The sequence below is a fragment of the Cygnus olor genome, chromosome 3 (genome assembly GCF_009769625.2).
Source record: "Cygnus olor isolate bCygOlo1 chromosome 3, bCygOlo1.pri.v2, whole genome shotgun sequence".
In the NCBI taxonomy this organism is placed as follows: Eukaryota; Metazoa; Chordata; class Aves; order Anseriformes; family Anatidae; genus Cygnus; species Cygnus olor.
The window spans coordinates 41,221,226-41,245,245 of NC_049171.1; the positions used below are offsets into that span (position 1 = coordinate 41,221,226).

A 24,020-nucleotide genomic window follows, 5' to 3' on the forward strand; every position below is an offset into this window, starting at 1 on the left:
ATAATCTCTCTATCATTTCATGTGATTTTTTACTTTTTTATTCTACTAAGATGATTTTTTCCACCCTGAAAGCGGGCAGCCAAATCAAAGCAAGATGAAATATTTTCTGTTACTCTATGCAAGTTACTTATTTATTGACTTTGGATTTTTTTTCAAGCTTTACTGTATTATTATTATTATTATTATAATCATCATCATCATCATTATCACAGAACTAAACTTCAGGGTATCATAACCTTGAATATACATATTTCTTCTAGTGGAGTTAAATCCCGATAGTAATTTAAAATATTTTCTAGTGGGGCTTGTCCTCTAAAATTCAAATCTTAAGCAAGTATGTTGCAACCCTAATGAAAATCTGTATCTGTCACTCTGTAAAAATTGCCTAAAATGGCACTTCAAAAACTAATACTTGAGCTTTCAGAAAATATGCAAATAGAGATCCTAAATGTAAAAATCCATAATTTTTAATGAAATCAGTTGTTCAGCACTTACATTTACGGAAATAAATTCATTTTTTTTAAAAGTGCACTCGCTCTCTAGGCTACTGTGTGACGTTCTTTCTGCTGCAATCAATGACTGTAAATTCATGTCTCAGCCCTATGAGGTGGATCTGAACTTAATGAAATTAAGTGACAGCTTTTTGCATCTTATGTTATATAAGCTTGACAAGAAAGTTTGTTTGCTTATGTATATGTCTGCAGATTATAAGCGAAAGGGAAAGAGAAAATACTGGGTTTAGTTAAATATCCTCTACTGAAGATAAAGGCAATAACAGCATATGTATACTCTATTCATTAGTACCTATAAAGAATTGATTTTTTTCATGATACAGATTTTTTTAAAAAAATAATATCATTTTAATATTTCCTTAATCTGTTGTTACAATTCTGTACCACTCATCTGTGTTTTTATTTTTAATTCAGCTTTAACTATACTCAGTTAATTCAATGCAAAGGTTATGTGCTTCTGAACTGTAATAATACTGCTATTTTTCTTTATAAAAATTAAAGCTTACATAAACAAAACAATCGTACAACAGTTTAAGTATATGAAGTCAAAACACTAGAGCTGATAGGAGAAAATTTTTTTCTTAGGTCGTTTTGTCTCCTTGTAACTTAAAATATGACACATAATCCAGTCTTGCCACTGCTGAGTTATCTGGTAGGAATGCTCCTGAATTACTGTAAATAGCTTGCCATTCCCAGTAGAGACAGTTGCAAAATTCAGTCTAAAATGCAGGTTCGTCCTTCTTAACCTACAAGAATGGGGTAACATGTATGGCTATTCTTACTGAATAATAAAGCACTATTTAATCCCACTGAATCAGCATAAAAATTATATTCATAGTGAATTTTCAAAGTGCCAGAGAAAAGGTAGATTTTGTTCATTTGAGTTTTGTAGATACTCAAAGAAACAAGTGCTTTATATAAAAAAAATAAAAAGGAAATTTACATTTTTATTACTATTTAAATCATAGAATCATAGAATATCCCAAGTTGGAAGGGACCCATAAGGATCATCTAGTCCAACTCCTGGCACCACACAGGTAGGTCTACCCAAAATTTTAGACCATATGACTAAGAGCACAGTCCAAACACTTCTTGGACTCCGACGGGCTTGGTGCCGTGACTATATCCCTGGGGAGCCTGTTTCAGTGCATGACAACCCTCTCGGTGAAGAACCTCTTCCTGATGTCCAGCCTGAACCTCCCCTGCCTCAGCTTCACACCATTCCCATAGGTCCTATCACTGGTCACTAAAGAGAACAGATCGGCACCTTCTCCTCCACTCCCCCTCATGAGGAAGCTGTCAGACCACGATGAGGTCTCCCCTCAGCCTCCTCTATTCCAGGCTGAACAGGCCAAGTGACCTCAGCCACTCCTCGTACATCTTGCCATCTAGGCCCTTCACCATCTTTGTAGCCCTTCTCTGGACACTCTCCAATAGTTTCACGTCCTTTTTGTACCGTGGTGCTCAGAACTGCACACAGTACTTGAGGTGAGGCTGCACCAGCGCAAAGCGGGACAATCACTTGACCAACTAGCAGCGCCATGCTTGATGCACCCCAGGATACGGCTGGCCCTCCTGGCTGCCAGGGCACACTGCTGGCTCATATTCAACTTGCTGTCAACCACAACCCCCAGATCCCTCTCTGCGTGGCTGCTCTCCAGCATCTCATCCCCCAATCGGTACATATAGCCAGGGTTGTCCCTTTCCAGATGCAGGACCTGGCAGTTGCTCTTGTTAAACTTCATGCGGCTGGTGATTGCCCAGCTCTCCAATCTGTCCAGATCTCTCTGCAAGGCCTTTCCACCTTCAGCAGAGTCAACAACTCCTCCCAGTTTAGTATCATCAGCAAATTTGCTCAAAACACCTTCTAGTCCTACATCCAAATCGTTTATAAAAACATCAGAGAGAACTGGCCCTAAAATGGAGCCATGGGGAACCCCACTCGTGACCAGCCACCAGACTGATGCAGCCCATTTACCATAACCCTTTGAACCCTACCCATCAGCCAGTTATTCACCCATCGTATGATGTTTTTGTCCAGCTGTATACTGGACATTTTGTCCAGTAGGATCCTATGGGAAACTGTGTCAAAAGCTTTGCTGAAATCCAAAAAGATTACATCAGTTGGTTTCCCTTGATCAATTAGATGGGTGATCTTATCATAAAAGGAAATCTAATTTGTTAAACAGGACCTACCCCTCATGAACCCATGTTGGCTGGGACCGATGACTGCATTGTCCCCCAGGTGCGCTTCAATAACTTCAAGGATAATCTTCTCCATAATTTTACCAGGCACTGACATGAGATATCAGATAAATATCCCTAATAGTTAGAAAACCTTATCATAGTTAAGATTTCCTTGTGCAAGGTGCTGTGCAAATACAAATTGAAAGCAGTCCTTGCATAAAAATGTATATATATATATATATTTTATGGCAGAGGGAGGCAAGCTGAGGAAATAAAGGAAAGAAGTAGAATTGTTGCTGAACATCTAGGTCAGGGGGTTCAGTGTACCAGAAGCCTAGCACTTTTGAAGCTTCTTGTAAGCATTACAGGGAAGAAGTTTTTTGTGAGGTTTTGTGGAACGATAATTTCTACAGCATTGTAGATGTTTATGGGAATATTCCCTTAAACATGCAGGACAGGCCAGGAGAAATTATAAATAAGTTTTTTCAAAAATGTTTAAAGTGGACAATATGGAGTTGTAGCAAGATTTAACTGGATGTAGGTTTCAGTCTGAACAGTAAATAAGAGATGAAAGGCTATGAGCAAGAAAAGTTGCATAAACTTGATTTCAGATGAAAGGTATAGCTATTGAAGGGATGTATAAATATTGATGATATACTCAAAGTGCAGGAAAATGACCCTGCATTACTATTTTGAAGTGGACTCTAAGTGAGGATAGCCTGCCTTCGGTAGGATCAAAAGGAAAGAAATTACAATGTTATAGAGAAAAGGGGAAGAGGAAACAAGACTGATTTCAACTAATTTGAGAAATCTGCACCACGGATATTTCCACATGAGCTAGTCCTCCTGGATACAGGATTTGGAGGGGAAGGGAGGAGGGGGGGAGAGAGAGAGAAAAAAAAAAAAAAGGAAAAAAAATGTGAGTGATTTGGATTCTTGCTTTGGACAGAAAGAGATTGCTCTACAGTAAAGTGGCAGATTGGTGAATTGAGGTTGGACTTGTATGGTTAAGATTACAAGTAATGTTTAGAAGAGGAAGACAGAAGGACCAAGAGCAGAAATACATGAAACATAAATCCACAAAGAAATGATGAATGGATAAAGAGAAGTCTTTACAGGACACAGCAACAGAGACTTAGAGCAGGACAGGGTCACCATAGCAAAAGAGGTCATTGTTTCAAGAATACATAAAAGCATGGAGATGTTGAAGACAGATGACTGCTGATGGAAGCCAGAGCAGAGAATGATACTGGAACATTGGTTCCGGTATTTGCCATCAGAAATTGCAAAGGTAATACAGCTTTTATAGAGTGTAGTGCACAGCAGCCATACATTAACAGGTTTTTGATGAGAAATTAAATTGTCTTAGAACTAAAAAGAACAAGCAAAATAGAAGAAGAAAGACAGTGAAGGAAGTGCAAGGGTGATTCGAACTTTTTTTTTTTTTTCCAAGCATAGGAAGAAATAGAATATGTTTGAAATGTGAGACAAAAACAAACAAACAACAGCAACAAAAAACAATATCAAAGTGGTCACAAGGATCCCAAAGTGAGATATGAGATGGGATGAGACTTTTGAGAACATATTGTGAAGCTAGAGGAGAACAGAATGAAACAGAAAAGTTTCCTCATCCTCAACAGTAGAGACGGAAAAAAGAAAAAAAGAAAAAAAAAGATCAAAGAATGTGAATGATACATATTTTATCTCTTTTCTCTCAAAAGAAATTGGCAAGGTCCACTGAGGAGAGAAAAATGGGGGCAGAAGGAGGTTTTGAAGGATGAGGTGAAGAAAATAGAAGCTGGTTTTAGATATGGAAATCAATTAACTTGGAGAAGTAGAATTGTTTTAGAAAGAAAAATGTTAGTACTGACTGAAGAATGAAACAAATTTGTAAGGAAGCAAGCCTCCACCAAGTATTTGCACCACCAGCTTTCATTCTGAGAATATCATTGGAGGAAGTGGATGCTGACAGTTTTGCAAGGCCAGGACTTTGTTAAGGCATTTAGGCAGGATGCTGGGTCTTTCAGAAATTTCAGTCCATTTGGCTGCATACTTTCCACCAAAAGCTTCCAAAGGATTTTGAATATCGAAAGGAAGTTTTTATTAGAATACAAACTAGAAGAGATCAATTTTTAAATGAAAACTCAGATCTGAAAGAAAAACCAAGTTAAAATAACATATATATATATATATATATATTTTTCAAAGAAGTGTCTCACTTTGCTTTGTCTCAATAAATATTTTTCATGGTCCCCCAGTAGCTTCCTGACTCACACCACCTGTATGTTACACTGTCTGAATTATAAAGAAAACTATTTCAACGACCTCTGGGGCTTGGTTGCATTTTTTTTTTCTTTTATTATCTTAGAAGTCAGTTGATCCTTTCTCATGTTGCATATTCTGTTTCCTAAGATTCTAGTACCTTTTTTTTTTTTTCTTTTTACTTTTTCTTTTTCTTTCCTTTCCTTGCTCTCCCTTTTTCTCACTCTGGAAAGTCTCTCAGCTGAACATAGTCCTCCACAGTTCTCCCTCCCCAGTGGATTCAGATTGAGTTTCATCTGACCCAGAGGGTAGTAGCCAAGGCAAGGAAAACCCAGTCACAAGCTTTTTGGAAAAATAAGTATTTTGGATTTTCTATGTAGATTCTGCAAACAAACAAATCAGATAGCTAGCTATGCTATGCATTACACTTAAGAGTGGTAAAGAAATGCTAAGAGCTGGTAGGGAAGAAAGTGACATATGGAACCATTTTTGCTGAGACAAGATAGCCCAGGAGGAGAAGAATTCATCAAATCTCACAAAAGACAAGAAGAAATCGCTCCTTATGAGCTGAAAATCACTAAAAAAAAAAATCAATGCACAGAGCACAGCAATAGATCTTGGCGGTGGAAAACAGGTGATGGTCATACAAGAGTATATCGGCAACAAAGAAATTACAGATGTCCTGGATGAACAACAGTCTGATGTACTCCTCTGTACATGAATTGCAAAACAAAACTAGCAAGTAGAGTACAGGTCAGAGAACTATACTGTAGAATTGTAACTGTTATTATTAATGAGGAGAGCAAAGGACATAGCATTAGGTATTATGTGTAAAAGGACACACACCAAGAAAGAGCCAGCAGTGTGCCCTGGCAGCCAGGAGGGCCAACCGTATCCTGGGGTGCATGAAGCACGGCATCGTTAGTCGGTCGAGGGAAGTGATTGTCCCTCTCTACTCTGCGCTGGTGCGGCCTCACCTCGAGTACTGTGTGCAGTTCTGGGCACCACAGTACAAAAAGGATGTAAAACTGTTGGACAGCGTCCAGAGGAGGGCAACGAAGATGGTGAAGGGACTAGAAGGGAAGACATACGAGGAGCGGCTGAGGTCACTTGGCCTGTTCAGCCTGGAGAAGAGGAGGCTGAAGGGAGACCTCATCAGTCTACAGCTTCCTCACGAGGGGGAGTGGAGGGGCAGGTGCTGACCTATTCTCCATAATCACCAGTGATAGGACCTATGGGAATGGTGTCAAGCTGAGGCAGGGGAAGTTCAGGCTGGACATCAGGAAGAGGTTCTTCACTGAGAGGGTGGTCGCACACTGGAACAGTCTCCCCAGGGACGTAGTCACTGCACCAAGCCTGTCTGAATTTAAGAAGAGATTGGACTGTGCACTTAGTCACATGGTCTAAAATTTTGGGTAGACCTGTGTGGTGCCAGGAGTTGGACTCGACGATCCTTATGGGTCCCTTCCAACTCGGGATACTCTATGATTCTATGATTCTATGAAAGAGAGGAGAGGGAGAGGGAGAGAGAGAACTCACGAAGTCAAGTCCAGAAGTGAGTAACAAAGTTTAAAAAAAAAAAAAAAAAAGAGCAAAAGGAGAGGATGAAAGAATTGAAAGCAACTTGCTCAGAGAAATTGTGGATGCCCCATCCCTGCAAGTTTTCAAGGTTATGCAGGATGGGGCTTTGAGCAACCTAATCTAGTGGAAGATATATATCTGTGCCTACAGTGAGGGAGGTAGAACCAGACAATCTTTAAAGGTCTCTTTCAACCGAAACCATTCTATGATCTACGATTCTGTGATCATGAGTGCATCCAGTTTGGAGCCTCTCAGTCCATGAACAATTTGGGGGCCTAGCAGAGACTGCCAAGATTTTCACAGATCACCTCTAAGGGTAGGTTGAGGGAGCTATGCTTCAACAGTTGGTGAAAAGACAGACTAGTGGCAATCTAATAGCAGACTACAACAGCTTGAAAGGCTGCTGCAAAGATGACAGCACTTCATAATAGTGGCAGAACACACAACAAGGCCAGAAACTGTGTTTGGGGATGTTCATTACAGAAGTTAAAGATGTTACAGAAGTAAAACTTCTTCTGCAAGGCAGTGCAGCACTCAGACGAATTGCCCAGTGAGGCATAAGGGTGAACTTTCTGTCCTTGGAATTTTCCAGGACTTGGCAAAACACCATTGACCTGACCCAGTGCTGGCTTAGTCCTGATTCAAGTGGGAAGTCTGGACAACCTCCAGAGACTCCTTCCAGCCAAGATTTCTATGATTCAATGTTTCCACAATTGGAAAGAAGAGAGTCCCCCCGTGCATTATTTTTTCTCAGCAAAGAATGCAAGAGATGGATGGCAGAGGCATTGTCAGGACTCTGTGAGAGTTGGTTTTAGAACATACAGTACGAAGATGGCTGCAATCTTTCTTAGAAGGATTGTACCAGAAATAACAAAAAAAAAAGGTCAATAGGAGAAAGGTGTAAAACAGGTCATATTGTAATAGAACAGTAAGAGGTGTGGGAAGGTGTGGAAAGCATGGGATGCATGATTTGTGATAGATGTCACAGAGTATTGGTGGCAGAAGAAAGAGGGAAGTCCAATTGATTCTATTTCTTGGCCCTTTGTTTCTTATATATTCATTGCTTGTTTCTTTCTGAACTGAAGTTCAGGGTCTATCTTTTTGCCTTATATTTTTGCTGCTCAAGTTACATGATGAACATGATCCTCCATTTCTTCACTGAGGCTTTTTTACATTAATATAATAAGCATAACTGGAATTTAGTATAATAATGACAGTCAGTAATTTTATTTTCTAAGTAATTATTAAGATTTTGCTTCTTAGTTTTGAATATTTAAGGCAACTACAGATAATGCATAACTTTTTTCTTTTTTTCCTTCAAGGAAGAAATTCCTTGACAGGGAAATACAAAACAGTATAAGAAACTTACAAAAGGATGAAAGAATGAAAAGATGAAATCATACAGATCATATAACTACTGCACAGTAGTATATTCTCGCATAGTAGCATATTATTTTTCTGTCTGTTCTTACAAAGTCAGCATTTTTAGGGAACTAGTTTTTCTCAGTCATCATAAGGGGATAAGAATAAAATTAAGTACATGTGACTACTGATTTGAGGAAAGGCTGCAGAATCAACTGATGTATAGACAAACAATCCAAAAGTGAGATAGACTGCTTTGGTGTTTAGGATTTCAGTCTGCTTGGAAGCATGATGCACTACTGCACAGATATCAGGTTCCAAGTTTCTGTTTTGCACCAGTCCCACTGTACAGGGTTTAGGTGGCAAGGTTTTGGTAGTGGGGGGCTGCAGAGGTAGCTTCTGTGAGAATCTGTCCCATGGTAGATAAGATCCAGCTCCAGCCAGCTACTCAAGGGGCCTGCTTCTGGCCAACAGATGAGCCATGAATGACACTGGTTGTGCTTCTGTGTAAGCAGATAAAAGAAAGAGAAAAAAATCTGCTAAACAGCAACAGCTGGGAGAGAGAAGAGTGAGAACCCTGCAGACACCAAGGTCAATGAAGAAGGAGGGCAGGAGGTGTTCCATGAATCCCTACGGCCTGTGGAGAGGCCCCTGGTGGAGCAGGCTGTCCCCCTGCAGCCCATGGGTCCCACATGGAGCAGATCTCCATGCTGCAGCCCGTGGAGGAGCCCCCGGTGGAGCAGGTGGATGTGGCCTGGAGGAGGCTGCGGCCCATGGAGAGCCCCCGCAGGAGCAGGCCCTGGGCCGGAGCTGCAGCCCGTGGAGAGGAGCCCACACAGGAGCAGGGGGTCTGGGGGGAGCTGCTGCCCGTGGGGGACCTGTGCTGGAGCAGTTTGCTCCTGACAGATGGACCCCATGGTATGGAGCCATGTGGGAGCAGTTCTTGAAGAGCTGCTGCCTGTGGGCAGCCTCCACAGGCTCAGTTCGGGCAGGACAACATCCCGTGGGAGGGACCCCACGTGGAGCAGGGTCAGAGAGTGACCGTGAAGGAGCGGTGGAGATGAAGCATTAGGGACTGACGGCAGCCCCCATTCCCCATCCCTGTGCCGCTCGTGGGGAGGACATAGAAGGGGGTGAATAGTGGGGAGGTGGTTTTAGTTTATTTTTAGCTTATCACTTCCCTAGCTTATTAGTAATAGGTAATAAAGTCGTTAATCTCCGTATGCTGAGTCTATTTTGCCCGTGATGATAATTGTTGAGTGATATCCCTGTCCTTATCTCAACCCTTGAGACCTGTTTTCTCTTCATTTCCCTTTGAGAAGGGGGAGTGAGAGAGAGGTTGTGGTGGAGCTCAGCTGCCCACCTGAGTAAAACCACCACACCCACTATGTGATGATTCTGCAAAACCTTACTTACAAATCTTTTTCTTTATTTTATAGGCAGCTTGTTAACATCAGTGTAACTTTTGGTTACAATAATTTACATGAATAAAGTTTGCAAGATCAATTCCAAATCACAAGGGACAGCCTCTCAAAACAACCTCCACCTCTGCTGAATACAGTAAGATTTAGGTTAGATTTAGATGTTAGAAACAATAGGACTCTATCTACACTAGCAAACTAAACAGAGCCTAGGGCATTCTTTGACACTGAAGCTAAATGGCACATTGCTACTATTAAGCTCTCTTGCCATCAAAAACAAGCTAACAACATTCAGCTGCCTATTGGGAATGATCCCCACTCTGTGCTAATTTCCCAAGCATGCATGACAATTATTTTCTCACATGCTAGTTGGAGCAGAGTGAGATTGTGGTGGAGAATGTACCAGCAATTTAACACAATCATTTTTTCACTGTCTTTTCCTGTGCTCTGACATGAATCTACTGGCATAAATAAAAGGACACAAGCAGAATTTAGGTTATCTAACTTCAAACATGTATCACAAATGTTTTTCTGGTTTTCCCCCATTCTTCTTAAGCATCCCTGTAACTACATCTACAGAACCTACATTTGCCCTATCCACATTTAGCATTAAAATTGCTAAGTCGCTAAAATTCCACACTGTAGGTATGTAGAATACTGCCTCTCTCTTCTGGCTCCATCCCACTGGAATCTGGAAATGAGGGATTTGTCTTTGAAAGTCACCTTCACAAATATTAGCAAGTTAGAGGTTTCTAAGAATGTACGTTCCTCTAAAAGATCACTGGAAGAGGTGGTTGTCACACAATCAGTTTTCATTTAAGGCTTAGAGAATCAACAATTCAGTTCTTGCTTCAGTTGGATGGAATTCAGATCTACTGGGTTCACCCACCCCAAACTTTCACTAGCTGCTAGAACACAATTTCTGGAAGAGAAAGGCACTTTCCATGCCACCCATTGAACTTGTACCACCATGCAGTAAGAAATACAAGATTTAATAAGCTAGAGTCATACCACAAGAGGAAACCCACAGGTTAATTAATACTGGAAGTGCTGAGATTTCTCTCCACTCCAGTTGTTTAGGTGGTGTATCTAATAGAAAACGCATTTCATTATAAACGCTCAGCTAACCTAAATTTTGTAAGAAGGAATGGATGAAAAGCCCATTTCTTAAATAAGCATCACTGTAGTTACATTTTGAGAGAAACCAGGAGGGCTGATTTGATCAGCTCTGTTCTTGTCATCCTTCCCTGCAGAATAGCAATTTTACAAGTGTGGCAGAGACCAGTCTTATTTTGTTTCCCCCTTGGGAGAGATGTGAAAAGACAGCTGAAGCAGGACTTGCTAAACAATGGTAATTTGAAAAATCTTACAACAGCCAATCATTTTTTTCCCTTGGTTGACAGTGTTTTATTGGGGGCTTTTATTATTTTAATATTTTTTTTAAAATGAATTTAGACAGGGTTTGAAATGGGGTAATTATATTCAATTCAATATGCAAATGTATCTCTTGCAGAGAACAGTATTTCTAATCTTACAAGATAGGAGAATTACACTGAACTCAGATTTTAATATAAAATGGTGTTATACTTTTATCCATTTCTGGTTATTAATGGGGTAAATTCAGTTTTCAGTTGTACTGTTATCAAACCAAGAAACACATTATAGCTAAAGCTTCCACTCATAAATAGTTTTAATTCATTTATACACATGCCTTATTCACACAATCAGTTCCTGTAAAACTTTCTGTACTATAACCGTTTAATAGAATTCCACATCAGAAATGCATTTCTGTTAAATTCTAAAAAGCTATGTGTCTAGCCAAATGTACACATATTATTCAAAAATTCTATGTAATATGTTAAAGTAATCCAAATAAAGGATTTAATTTATAAAAAAAGTGCATGATTTTCAAAATAATGTCTTTGAACACTAGTATGTTGGTCTTTGGTATCTTTTAAATGGCATTTAATTTAAAAAAAATCATTGTAGAACTATGCTTTTTCAGAATTTATCAGTGAGCTAAAAGTGTGATTTGATTTATATATTTATTTTCACAAAGGCAAAGCTATTGTGCATGCTCGATTTATTTTATTTGAAATATATACATAAAGTAGATATTAATAATAATGTTCAGTGAGTTTTATTCTCCTGCATACAACAGATGGATATCAGTCATTAACTCCGAGAAGTTTCAAAATAATACAGAAATCAAGATACTATTAAAAAGAGCATATATAAGCATAGAGTGAGAATATGGTCCAATTCCATGAGAACAATTTCGTTTATTTTTACAAATAATTAAAATATTGGATTTTTTTCAATCATTGAGAACTGTCACGTAAAAATGTCCAGATTTTCAGAGGTAGCTATGTGCTAATATCAGAACTATTTATTTATATTTAATATAATATATTATTATATAATTATATATTATATATAATATATTATATTATATATATTATATTATATATAATATATTATATAATATAATTAATATATTTAATATATCAGAACTATTTATTTATATTTATTATTTATATTTATTTATATATTTATTTTATCCATAGTCATAGTACAGGTATTGTTGCTGAGTATATATGTCAGATGTGTTAAGAGATAAAGACAAGAGGGGAAAAAGTGCCAATTACACAGAAAGTAACATTTGGCAAAAATATACTGGTATAAAGTAAACTAGGTAAGGTACAAAGTAAACTGGAAGTGAGAGAAGACCCCTGATTGCTGGAACCCACCTGGACACAGCCTCTTGAGGTCAATGTCAAAAATCTATTGATTTCTAGATAGTGGAAATTTACTGAGTTCATTTATAGATGAAATTATATAACATGGGGTCTCCCAGTAACAGGAAAAAAGGTCCTTGGTTAGTGTGTTTATGTGTGTAAGTTAGGCATGGCCAGGAACAGTCTTCAGCACTCATATCAGCTGATATTAAATTCCCTGTGTCTACAGTGTTATACTCTCCCATCCTCCAAAATACTGTAGCTGTTTCCAAACTGCCTACTGGGAGTAGTTAGTGGGCTCTCTGAACTCCCATACTGTACACAGAAGTTGTTGGATAGAGTGATACCTGCCAGGGACAAAAAGGGTGCTGGGAACAATTCTTGCTATCCAACAAAAGTAGAGAGATGCAGATGACTTCCTAGCTCAAACAGATAAATTGGAGTTTCAGTAGCAAATATGCAGATGTAGCTATTGATTCAAGTCTCCTCCATCCTTCTTTTCCTAGGGAAATCTGAGACCACACTGTTGGAGAATCGACTCCCGGTCTGCGATGGGTTTGGAGACTGAAAATCTGCTCCCACAGGCAGCCAGATCCAGTTCACCTAATAGGGAATCCTACGAAGTCACAGTGATCGCCCCATGAGGCCTCCCTTACTTAGGAATGGATGACATCATTTCCAGTTACACAGAGAGTGCTATGAAGAATTATTCCTTAAATATTGCATTGGGAAAATCTTGTTGTCCTGACTTGTCAACTAGTTTATGAAATTGTGACTGATGAAGCTGGGAATGCTGTAACATGAAATCTGTTAGGTAGGACACGGGTCCATTGAGACCATTATGCTGCATTCAGATATCCAGGTTATACGTATCATGTTTACTGTGTCTCACATGCTCCTGTATTTCCTTTGGTCTGCTCATGTTCTTCTCCTCTCCTCTACAATACCCATTCTTTGGGGAAAAAAAGAAAAAAAAAAAAAACAAGTAGAAACAAAAAATTATGGAAAGTTTGCACTAGAAATGGAACTGTGATCTTGCTGCCAAGTATGGTGGATTCTCTTTTCCCCCAGACCCTCATAGAATTTAACCAAACCTTTCCAGAACTGCACTTTTATGACTATTCAATTTGAATACACAAGAGCACATGACAGCCAAAATTCTTCATACATACATATCACACAAGTGTCTAAACCAATGCATTTTTACCTAACCCAAAATATTATGTACGCTAATTTCTACATGAATTTTTACAATTCTTCTTTACGCATAGTTCTGGGCTGCTCAGTTTAGTCTAAGTTGTCAGGTATATAATTGTCAGGTATATATAATTTCTCCTTCTCCAGATGTTGGTTCTTCTATTCACACCATTATGAGTCATTAAAGCTAAGCTGTTATGCAATTTTATGGATGTGTTTTATCTTGGCTCAAGTTGCAGTCAGACTGTGTCTCCAGATATAACAGTATGGCCCTATCATCTTCACTCGTGATAAAAACTTGCCATTGTGCTCTGTGACTTTCACTTCACTGTGTTCTCCTACGCCAATCCTTCCCCAAGAAAATTTCTCTTCTGCCAACAAATTTGTTCAAAATGGCCATCTTTGCTAGTGAAAATATTGTTAAGGCAGTTGGAGGATGTCTGTGATTAACTGTTCCTTATCAGCCTTGATCTGCAAAATTGGAGCCACAATATTGACAGCTGCAGCACCTTCCATATGCACAGATGACTTTGTGATATGAATACCACCCCCCCAAAAAAAAATCTTATGAACGTTATGTAGATTCCCCAAACTTGCAAACACAATTCTTTTCTCATACTATATCATTTTTCTTCATTTAGACAAATATATCCTTGAGGGGATATAAAATAAAATATGAATGAGAATACTTTCGAAAAGAGTTGCAGGAGTTCTCTTTATGGGTAACTTGCTCTATTTCTGTTCTAAAGTTTGTCTTCTTGTTTTTACAGATTAAATGATATAGTTGATAATGAAATAGAAGAATAAGTGGAAAGCAAATATGTTCTGACCACAGTCTCAACTTTTTAAACAGTAAATGCAATCCTTTACCCAGTGAGTTTTGTGCAATGATTTTAATATGGGTGAATTACTCTCTAATTACACAAGCCTGGCGATCTGCAAGCAGCAAGCCACAAAAGTTTCACTGAATACTCTATGCAATTTTCTAGACATTCTTCAACGGAAGATTTCTGGCATTTGGTTAAATCATGTAAAAGAAGCATTTAATTGCAAAAACTGAGCTGAGTACTATTGACTGTATGCTCCTTTATCAATATATTCAGAAACACAGAAAGAGAGCAAGCTGGAGATAGTCAGCCCTGAGTTGAGCGGCTCCGGGTATTTTCACATGGTGATAAAGCCTGGAACACAGCTGGGTAACAATGATCCCAACTTTTCTTCACATTCCTTGTCAGCTTTTCACACTAAAGTGCCCAGAATGAATAGTGTTTCCTGAGTGACAAAGTAATTGGGTATCAAATGAACAAACTGAATTGTTACTGATAACTGAAAGGATAGCTTTTGACCCTTCTAATGGTTTACAATAAAGGAGAAAGACACCTCAAACTCAGCATAACTTCTCAGCATAACTCTCAGTCAGACAGAATAGTTAAGAATAGGCACATATCATTCATTTGTACGCTTGCGTTATTATTCATTACTGCCTATTTAGAGCAGAGCATTTTTGCCTAGACACTTTCCTCTGCCTTCACTGATGATAAAATCTGGAAGATGTCAGAGGAAAGAACCTTTAGAAAAACAACAAAAATGAAACTTACAATGGCTTCCAAAGAGGAAATTACCTTCCATGCATATGTGGCTGCATTTATGTGAGTAAGAGAAAGACAGAAGTCTAAAAGAGGTTAGCAATGATCAGTAAGAGGCACTCACAGCTTATGGGCAGATAGGAAAGCAAGAGGATGTGTACACAACAGAGTCCCAGAGCCTCGGGGAAAGAGTGATCCTTTGCCATCAGTCGATCTAACAATTGACTTTGTGTATGGATAAACAGTGTAATGATCACAGAATTGGGTGCAGTCAGAATTTAATATCTGCAACAATGAAAATAGCAAAATGATCCACTTTTCTCTTGTGGGATTGTGTAACGTTGTACCTATTGAATCTCCAGTCATCAGTGGAGTTCAGAAATTACAAGGCGAGGTTATTTAAGGAATTTCCTGTCATCCAGTTGAACTACGATATTTTTCTCCTTTCCCTTCCCTTCCCTTCCCTTCCCTTCCCTTCCCTTCCCTTCCCTTCCCTTCCCTTCCCTTCCCTTCCCTTCCCTTCCCTTCCCTTCCCTTCCTTGCCCTGCCCTCCTCTCTCCTCCTCTCCCGTACAATTGCACTTATCAGCAATACACCATACACAGTCCTTATCAAGTTTAAGAATCATGAAACAGAGAAATAGTACATCTAACTGTGTGTGCATGTGTGCATGTTTGCTTGCTTGTGAAGTGTCTGATGGGGTCAAATTTTATAGTGTAAAATAAAGTTATAAGAAAATTGCTCTATTTTGTTTGGCTTTTAAATCTCCGTTAGTGATTATTATACAAGATTGAAAAAATGTTTTCTCTAAATGAAGGTCAAAAAAGTTGCAGAAATCTCCAGAAATATTAAAGTGTACATTGTCTTTTCTGAAATGTTTCCAAATTACTGAGCTTCAATTCCTTCTCTAGAAAACTTGTAATTGTTTAGACAAATATAAATGAATAAATAAATACAAAGGAAATGGTGAATCAGGTACAACCAATTTTCAGAGCTATTTTCAAGATGGTTATATACTATAGGTTCAACTCATTGTTGCCTTGTACCGAAGCAGTTATTTTCAACAGAGCAGAAAAAATGTAAAGTGTCCTTAAAAGGCTGACATTTTCATGTGATAGGCTTTTATGTCCACTTTCTATTGTTTTCACATAAGAAACCCAGTATTCCACCTTTCTCCAGATTTCTTCTTTCTGTTATTTATTGCCAAATTTTGTGCCTTTTAACCTAAACTGTCCTTCCAGAAAACATAATTTCCATTTGAAAGGCTTTATGAGACCTTTTAAGGCAGCAGAGAGATTTTTGTTCAATTTTAGGCAATTGATGCAAAGTTTTGAGATATGGAATATGGAAGAAGAGAAACTGATGCCATATTTTGAAAACGCTCTATTGCCTATATTCCAACATTTTTTTTTTCTTTAAAACTGATTGTTCAAGCAGCTTTGAATGAGGTTTCCTAAATCATCTTGAGCAGACCTAATACAAAGGACTAGACATGAAATGCTGGGATCTGTTCATTAGCAAACTTGTAATAGTGAGATGCTTTGCAGGGATTTAACAGATTTTTTTAACATCTTTTGTAGAGATCAGGTCTAAACACTCATGAAATAGGACTACTATGCTTTTCAGGATATTAAGGTGATTTTTATATAGAGATTTCACATTAAGTTTAGTAGAATCTCATATGTAGACTTTGATTGCTTGCCTGTTGGTCACCACGTCAAATCATCCCAACCTACTTTTTTTTGTGTGTCATGTCCATGCTTTTTGGACTTATGCTCAACCTACACAACCTTTGAGTGCAAGTTATACCTTAGCTCTGGAAGTGGAGATAGAACAATACAATTGTATACATTGAAAAAATCTCATTTCTTTCTCGCAATATGATATGACCAAAGTCAGGCAAACAAACTGGTCACCCGATCACTTCTAGGAGTTCTCCAATCTCGCATATGCTGCTGGAGTAAAAAAATCCTGCAGTTTAAATTGCTTGTGTGCTGAGCATGGTCTTAATTCCATGAATACGAGTGTCTGACTGGAATTGTGGACAAAGTGAGGAGTACTTTAGAGGAAGTACTGGAAGTGAGGGGGAATTACAAAGGACTTTGTAAGTCTTACTAAGTTTTCAGGAATATGGATTCTGTGAAAAGGTGCACTGCATGCACGTTTCTGAAGTACTTAATCTAACTTGACTGCTGTGAAGAAAAAAAAAAAGGCAAAAGAAGTCATTTGTAAAAGTTGTTTTTTCTTGGAGTCAAAGCAGATCTTTCCTTTATTTCCTTGTTTTTGATCAGTACTTATTACAAAAGTAGTCTAAAACCTTTTATATAATAAAAATGCCAGTGAAGTAACTGGCAGAGTGCATACGTGTGTATGCGTATGATTGCATTTGTGTCTATGTGAGCAAAATATCAGCAGTCCACCTTTTGATTTTGGAAAAAGGAATTTTGAAGAACAGTTGATGCCTAATGATTTTTGTGTGTGTGTGCTTTATAAATATATATATATATAATGTTCCTGATACGTGTATTATAGAATGATCTTGAACTCTGATATCATAGGTAGTCAAATTCAGATTCTAAGTCTAATAAAAACTTTTGCCTTTTTCTATCCAAATCTCATCATTATTTTTAACTTTATTCTCGTTTTGATGGTCTGTAACTTAAGATTGATGGAATGTCTCAGTGACTGGAAAATATAGTAATTGTTTCTGGTGTTCTGTGCTGATGATGGTCCCTCATACTTACAAATCGTCTCATTTGTCCCAGCAGTCTCTAATGTCTCCTAATCTCTCCTTCTTTTATCCTAGGCTGTGATCCCACCTCCAAGCTACTCAACCTAACTGTTCCCACTGACAGCTTATTGTTGACCACTTCTCATTAAGTACCTCAGCCTTTTGAGCATCTTATCTTGACCACCGCCAGGATATGGAGTGGCTTGGATTGCACAAAGTCATGAAACAGTAGTGAATTGTATGTGGCAAACCTGAAAATGTTCCTTCTCTGGTTTAGGAAAAGACTGAAACATTTCCAAAACATTCATGTGACAAACTAGATAACTAACACGTTCATCTATTTGAAAGCCTTAATCATATTCTCAAGAATATGAGGATTTGTATTTTAAATAGCAATGAATGTATTAATATTTGCCTGAGTGTGCGTGCATCCTGAAGTAACTAATCAGGGAAGTGAACTCCACTGATTCTGTTTAGCTGGTTGGAATATCAGCTTTGAAGCTCAGTTGCTGCTATTTACTGTTCAGACACTGGTCATGGAATGTGGGCAAATGACAGAATTTAAACCACTTTGGCTTGGAAATGAAGGATTCAAAGTGTGGTAAAAAAAGCAGAGGAAGTTATGAGAAGAGGGTGGGGGGAAAAAAAAAGAGAGAAGCATATAATAAAAAGAGCAGTGGGCAGTGGAGGAGCAGATTTTTTCAGTGACAGATGTGACAAGAAAATATTCAGATAATTAAATAAAATCCTGTCTGTGATTTCTGTGCCAACTTTCTGCTGATGTCAGTGGGTGTTGTGGTCTCTGCAATACAGACAGTATATAGTCCTGAATTTATACCTCTTGCTACAACTAATCATATTTTGATATTGCCAGATCCAACAAATGTGAAACTCATGAGGCAGTTAGGTAACTGAACACATTAAACTGACTTTTAAGTTAGGAAATTTAAAATCAAATTTCCTTTCTCCTTACTTGTTGCCTTCAGAGCCTGTGGAGTCAACCTGAGTTTTGATCTCCTGCTGTTCTCTGCAGCCGTGAGGACCTGTGGTGGTTTTACTCAAGCGGGCAGCTGAGCTCCATCACAACTGCTCTCTCACATCCCTTCCTCAAAGGGAAAGGGAGAGAAAACATAATGGAAAGGTTTCAAGGGTTGAGATAGGGACAGAGACATCACTCAACAGTTACCATCATGGGCAAAACAGACACAGCGTAGGGAGATTAGTGTAAATTATTACCCATTAATAACAAGCTAGAGCAGTGAGAAACAAAAAAAGTGAGAAAAGAAAAACTAAACATACCTTCAACTGATCCATCCTCTTGTGGGGTCCCTCCCACGGGATGCTGTCCTGCCCGAACTGAGCCTGTGGAGGCTGCCCACAGGCAGCAGCTCTTCAAGAACTGCTCCCACATGGCTCCATACCATGGGGTCCATCTGTCAGGAGCAAACTGCTCCAGCACAGGTCCCCCACGGGCAGCAGCTCCCCCAGACCCCCTGCTCCTGTGTGGGCTCCCCTCCACAGGCTGCAGCTCTGGCCCGGGGCCTGCTCCTGCGGGGGCTCTCCATGGGCCGCAGCCTCCTCCAGGCCACATCCACCTGCTCCACCGGGGGCTCCTCCACGGGCTGCAGCGTGGAGATCTGCTCCATGTGGGACTCATGGGCTGCAGGTGGACAGCCTACTCCACCAGGGGCCTCTCCACAGGCCGCAGGGGAACTGCTGCTGTGTGCCTGGATCACCTCCTGCCCTCCTGCTGCACTGACCCTGGGGTCTGCAGGGCTGGTTCTCACTCCTCTCTCCCAGATGTTGTCATGTTGTCACACAGCAGTTTTTGTTTGTTTGTTTTTGTTTTCCATTTCTTAAATCTGCTCCCACAGAGGTGCAAGGAACATTGCTTATTGGGTCAGCTCTGGCCAGTGGTGAGTCCCTTTGGAGCCAGCTGAAACTGGCCCTTACCTACCACGGGCCTGCTTCCAGACCCTTCTCACAGAGACCGCCCCTGCAGCACCACCACCCCCAACCCCGCCTTGGAGAGAGTTGGGAGACCAATATAAAAACACAAGTATCAGGAACAAACTAACCTGCAGGTGTATTTGTGTGTGTTTATGTTCAGGTATACATTAAGCCTGAAAGAAAACAGAAAAGAGCTTGAAGACAGAAGAGGGCAAAGGTACAGTAATAATTAAGCCCTTGGTGAAAGGCAGTATTAGATTTGGGGGTATAAAGTGCTGATTAGGAATACAAGAGTCAAGAAAACAAACAATGAATCTCTTTTGCCAAGACCAAAACATTTTTGGTCCACCTTAGGGTACAGATTGTCCTATAGCTAGCTTTCCAAGTAACAAGGCATCTGAAACATATCAGATACTGTTCTTAGGATATTTGCACAAGTCCTTTAACTTCCTTGTATAGGTTGAAACACTGACAATCTGTACCTGTACCTTTAGAATTTCATTCTCAAGCAAGAAGAAATGGAGAATGTTCTGGATGGATCCCCTCAGTATGGATGTTGGAAACATTAAAATATGTACTACCTCAGTCAAGATAATTTTTAGAACAATATCCTGCAGACATTTAGAAGACAAAAAGCCAAGACTTGTTGATTTTTCTCAAATTTTATCATTGGCTGCTAGGTCATTGCAGTTTAACAGAAAGATTTTAGCTAGCAAATACAGCTGAGCATTTTCAAGAATTGACTTTGACTGTCAAGGATTCCAGATTTTTTTTTTTTCCATTTAAATAGAAGCAAAACAATATAAAATTTGTCTACAAAGTATGTTTAGAAAAAGGTTATAATATCAGATACACTATAACCTCATTCAATGATTTCATTTTTTTAAAAATTGTAGTGGACTTTAATAACAGGAAAGTATTCACTTACAAACTTGGGCACTGATACAACTTACATTTAATTTACAACTCTTTCAAGCACTTCCGTTTTTATAGGTATTAAAAATCAGTAATAAGTCAAAGAGTAGCACTTTTGAAGGTATTACTTGAAACCATAGTGTTAGCGTTCATGAAAACACATAATCCACAAAGTGATTATATGAAGGTGCTTTATTAGGCGCCGGAAGTTAGGGGCATGCCTGCCCAAATCTAACTTCGTCCGATTTGTTCACTCAGTTCTCTTTTATCTCCTAAAATATTACATATGCATTAAGTTTCACAACACATCTATGCATATTCATTTCCTAGCTCCGCCTAGCCCTGCTTCATATGCTAATTATCTTATCAGTCCTTCTGCGCTTGTGTATTACTCTCTGGTGGTTGTCCGGGTGGTCGTCGGGGTGAAGTAAGATGTCTTCATCAGAGTTGAACTTTTTAACCTTTTCTTCTTATGCATGCTCTCTGAGCCCTCGGTCTCAGTCCAAACCGCAAGGTTGGTTTGATCCAGTTCCCAGGGTCCAAGAGGCCCCAGTTATCTAGATGTCTTGCAAATTGACCATTCTTTTAGTCCTTCTTACTCCTCATCATGAATCGGTGCATTCTCCCATGCTATCCTTGCACATATATTTTGTATCTTCCAAGCGCAGCCCCAGGACAGTACAGTTTTGGATATGTTATGAAAATTTTGAACATTAATAACTAAGTAAAATAGAATTAACCAGAGAAATTGTGTCTTAAGGGACTGAAAAAGTCTTTTATAAACTACACAGGGTACAGTCACTTACCCTGGAACAGAAAATTCTAGTCAAAGAGAAACATAAAATTGTTATATTTTTAGATCTCTTTCTGTCCTCATTGTACATACTCATTATTGGTCCAAGGTAAAACCCATTGCAGTTAGTATTATTCTTTCTGTTGATTTGAATGGGCTTTAAAGCAGTCTCCCTGAATACCCTAACACATCCAAAGTATAACTCCATCTGCATTTTATTTGCTGATATGATATGAAATGTATCCTTGGCTTTTTGCTTAAGTTTCTAGATTCTTGATACTTTTGCATAATAAATTTAAGCCTCTTGGCAATAAAGTTATTTTTCTTTGTTATTTTTTCATGGTCTGCCTAGATATATTCATTGCCCTTTAGGGTTCATGGTTTCCACATTTTATATTCACCTGCATTTTAAAAGGACATTAATATTATCTATTTGCTCCAAGTGAATGCAGGAGCTTGTTTGGTTTTCAAAAAGGTATCTATTTTTAATTCCAAGACATCAGAGAATATAGAGGCTGCAATTTCCCTTGTACTGTAAGTTCATAAAATCACTACACAAATACTCTTCAACCTTTAAAAATAAGTAAATAAATAAATGGATAAATGGATAAATAAATAAATAAATAAATAAATAAAAGAATAGGGGATTGTCCTGGTTTTGGCTAGAATAGAGTTAATTTTCCTCCTAGTAGCTGGTAGGGTGCTGTGTTTTGGATTAGGGATGAGAATAATGTTGATACCATGCTGATGTTTTAGTTGTTGCAGAGCAGTGCTTACACTAAGCCAAGGACTTTCCAGCTTCTCACACTGTCCTGTCAGCGGGCAGGCTGGGGTTGCAGCAGGAGCTGTGAAGGCACAGACCCAGGACAGCTTACCCAAACTAGCCAAAGGGGTATTTCATACCATCTGGAGTCATGCTAAACAATATATAGGGGTGGCTAGCTGGGGTGGGGGGGGTCGGCTTCTCAGGGATAGGCTGGGCATCGGTCAGCGGATGGTGAGCAATTGCATTGTGCATCACTTGTTTTGTACACACTATTATTAGTACTATTATTATTATTATTATTATTATTATTATTATTATTATTATTATTATTATCCTTTCTTTTCTGACCTAATAAACTGTCTTTATCTCAACCCACAGGCTTTCATTTCTTTCTGATTCTCTTCCCCATCCCAGAGAGGGAGTAGGGAGGGTGAGTGAACGGCTGTGTGGTGCTTAGCTGCCAGCTGGGTTAAACCACAACAGGGATCATGAATTGAATCAATAATCCAAAAATCAGCCTAAGAAGGAAGGGGCAGGAGTGTCTCAAAATTTTATATTTCATATAATTCTATGTAGTGCATCTCCAGGTTTCATTCATTATCTCTCCCAGTGCTTACAGCAATGTACCTATACAAAGACTTGGAATAGAAAAATGAATAAAGTTCCGAAATAAGATCTCTGTTAAAAAAAAAAAAAAAAAAGAGAGAGAGATAAGTTTATTGAAACTAAAAGCTAAACTTTGACCTCTAAAATATGTTTTATTGCAAATGATAAAGTTTAGTAAATTAAAAATTTATTAATAAAATATACATTACAAAAGAAGAAGTAAAACCAAGGATACTACATTTCTACAGATACATTTATGTAGCTTTAAAACTCAGATACCAAAAATTAGAAAGTTGTAGAATTCTGGTTGCCATCTGCCACTCCAAGAGTCCAAATAAAATCAAACATTGATTCTTTTTTTTTCCTCAAAACCTGAATTCTTGCCCCTCTCATGCCATCCTCCAACACCACTTTTATCCATTGTGCTTCTTACTTTTATCTGTAAACAATGTTTCTGACATCTCTACCCTGTCAAATTCAGTTGATATTGCAATTGATATTATAACAGGCAATTGACAGTTAGACTTTTCAGTAAAAAGTTGCTGGAAAGAGACAGAAATACTTGCACAACAGAACATGTTCCTAAAGCCTCCTTTCATTGGGAAAATAAAATAAAGTGAAAAATTAAAAATATATCTGAGCTCTCAAATGTTCAGTTTAAGATGTTCTCATGTCCCACCTATGTTATTCTGGTGACATAAATGGTTAAACAGCATGAAATTCAGGCAATCATGAAATTTGATTGCAATTATTTATATTTATTTAAAGGATGAGTATAGAATACATCAGCTTTTGTGTATATCAAATTTAATGAACCTTTTCAGTGAAGGATATTTGTACATACCACATTGTTTTTCATGCAATTCCTTGCACTGATTAAGAAGATATTAGTCTTCCCTCTGTAGTCTGGTGTCTCAGTCATCCAATGAGGCTTAGCATGGGTTTGCATTTTTTCCATGGATGGATTCACATGAGTTAGTAGAGATTAGGCGTTTTCTTTTGTATGTCTTCTCCAGAACAGAGAAAATGGAAGGTCGTTATGTGCATGTATCTAACTGTTGTTTCTCTAAAGAGAACTTTTACATCACCTAAATGCTACATCTGTGACTCCTTTGAATTCCCAGTTGCTGTGCAGATCTTAAGGAGATGATCTCACTCCAAAAGCAAAGCACTTTGCCATTTATTTGGAAGAACGGTCCTTCTCACAAATAGCACCGGCAGTTGAAGCTGTAAAACTTTTTACCATGTAATTTATAGTGGAAGCATTTTCACTTTTTTTTTTTCCTGTTATTAATTTTCCTTTTATCTATGGAAAACTTTCAAAGTAAAAAAAAAAATAATAATGGACAGATGAAACCAAAAGTTGATCTCCTCCCTTCACCATTATTTATCAAATACTCCTTTTTCCAATTT

The 24,020-nt window shown here is 38.5% G+C and overlaps 1 long non-coding RNA gene across 1 annotated transcript in view; it reads right to left on the reverse strand.

The window, feature by feature from the left end:
- LOC121068361 overlaps positions 1-18,796 on the reverse strand; it is a 30,989-nt gene extending 12,193 nt beyond the window's left edge. The window contains exons 1-2 of the long non-coding RNA XR_005818831.1: positions 18,551-18,796; positions 12,411-13,015 (exon numbers count right to left, since the gene is read on the reverse strand). This is a non-coding gene — a long non-coding RNA (uncharacterized LOC121068361). The remainder of the gene's footprint in view (positions 1-12,410; positions 13,016-18,550) is intronic.
- Between the last annotated feature and the right edge of the window lie 5,224 nt (positions 18,797-24,020).